A 2,465-nucleotide genomic window follows, 5' to 3' on the forward strand; every position below is an offset into this window, starting at 1 on the left:
GTAGAGAAAGCCAACTGATTTTTGTATGTTGATCTTGTATCCTGCTACTTTGCTGAATTGGTCAACTACGTCCAATAGTTTTCTTGCTGAGTCTTTAGGGTTTTCTAAGTATACTATCATGTCATCATCATAGATCTCCATTTTTCAAAACCATGGGAATCTTTCCTATGGAATTTTTTTAACTCAAAATCTATATCCATATCACCATGTCACACAAGCACTTCTGCAGAAGCAGGTTTATCTAGCATATAGATAATACTACAGAACAGGGTGGCTGAAGGAAATACATTTCAAAGATAAAACTCTAATGTTTACAGAAGTATTATTCATCATTACAAGAACATGGAAACAACCCAAATATCCATAGACTAAGAAATTATGGTACATTTACACCATGGAATGCTTACACAGCATTCAGGAGTAATGATTTTGTAAATCACTACCTAACTTGGGAGGACTGGAGAGCATTATGCTAAGTGAACTAGCTTACTCCCATAAGGACAAATACTGCATAACACTATTAGAGTAGAATGATTATGAGGACCCAAGGAGGGAGAGGGTGGAAGCAGAACGGTGAGGTTATGGGGGTATGTGGGGAAGGTGTTAATCACAGGTCTAATAATTTGATGGATGGAAGGGGGTAGTGAAGGAAATGGGAAAGATCCTGTGTGAAAAAGAATTTATTTGAACTTTGTAAATAAACCAGTATAATTTTTTTAAAAAATATAACAAAACTTACATATAAGCCAAAAACTAAACCCTCTAAATAAGATATAGTTGTTACATTTTAGAAACAAAGTTTAAAATAATTCAGTAACCACAATTTCAGCCTTCTACTCTGAAATTATGTGTTGAAATCACCACTCTGGGATATAGATAGCTAAACAGCAATATATAAACAAACAGCATCAAAGTGCCTTTTTGGCTAACTGCCACCTTGCCACTTCTGAATTTAAGCCAATTAAGATGACATCACTCTAATTTCATGTCCTTTACTGACCTTCCTACTTATGTTGCCAAAATGTATTAAATTTCTCCTCTCTAATATGTCTTTTTCTCTTTGTCTTTTTTCCTTTATATAATGACTTGACATCACTTGACTTCAACCCACAATTTTGGCTGATGATATCACTAAGTAATTCACTGAAATAAATGGCCTTGCATAATCATTTGTTGTGTCATAGAAAAAAAATCATATAAGAAAGAATTGAATTTACATACTTTGGAGTTGAAGAAAATACTTTAAAGAGCCTGAAAAGCATACCTCCATTAAACAGGTAAAACGAGATGCACTGTCAAGCTGTATAAATTCAGTTTCCATGGAATTGTGATTATTAAAACATGGTAAACTCACTTGTACAGGTTTGGGTTTTTTTAAAGAAGTCTTTTCATAAAAGTCATTCTGTCCACTAAATTGAAATGTAATATGATGTGCCATTAGTTGAAATTTTAAAAGGTAACTGAAGTCTTGAATGTGTCTGAAAACCCACAAATATTACGAAAGGAAATTAAGATCACTTTTTATATCAGGAAGAAAACCAATCTCCTTGGAGTATTAAAATTCTGAAAACAAAAATGTGTTTCAGTTAATAAAGAATATTTTTCTCCTAGGATGAACAAGAAGAACCTTAGTAGAATAATAATTAAGCATTTGCCTGTTAATGGAAAGATGTTGATGTTGCTAAAACGAACTCATAGCTGACCCTGGAACAGGTTTTCAGAGTTAACAAATCACACAGAAAAAGACTGTTTATCTTACATTTGTGGAGCAGTTGGTGGATTTGAACAGATTACCTTTAAGTCGACAGCACAACTCTTATCAATAAGCCACCACAGCTCAATTGAAAGAAAAGTTATGGGAAGCCAATACTAAATATGTGTAATAAACCAAATGCTATTTCAGGTACAAGCTGGAGTTCACCCTGAGGCACTAAGACAATCCTTAAGGATTTACCAGATTCTTAATGTGTATTTACTGACCCATCCCTCCTGAGTCAAGCAGAAGGTTTTCAAAAGAAAGAGCTGGGCTTCATTTGCATTGAATTCTCTTTGTGATTTATTTCTTGATAATTTTCAATAAAGACACAGGGAAGCTGGAATCCAGCCCTTCAGTCCATGAAACTGCTGGTCCCCTGTCTTTATGCTCTCTATTCTATCTCATTCTTGGTTGTCTGTCTCATCATTAATGTTGTTGTTGTTATGTGCCATCGAGTCCTTTGCGACTCATAGCGACCTTATGCACAACAGCCCTAAACCCTGCTCTATCCTGTGTCAATCACACCGCCTCTGACACACCCATCCTGATTACCCCAGTCACTGAATCAATCCATCTCATAGAGGGTCTTTCCCTCTTGCGCCATCCCTCCACCCTCCCAAGCATGATGTCACTCTGCAAGGACCTGTCCTTCCATGCAACATGCCCAGAGTATGTCAGACGAAGCCCCAGAATCCTTGCCTCCAAGGAG

The sequence above is a fragment of the Elephantulus edwardii genome, unplaced genomic scaffold (genome assembly GCF_000299155.1).
Source record: "Elephantulus edwardii isolate Elephantulus edwardi_28Jun2011 unplaced genomic scaffold, EleEdw1.0 scaffold00081, whole genome shotgun sequence".
In the NCBI taxonomy this organism is placed as follows: domain Eukaryota; kingdom Metazoa; phylum Chordata; class Mammalia; order Macroscelidea; family Macroscelididae; genus Elephantulus; species Elephantulus edwardii.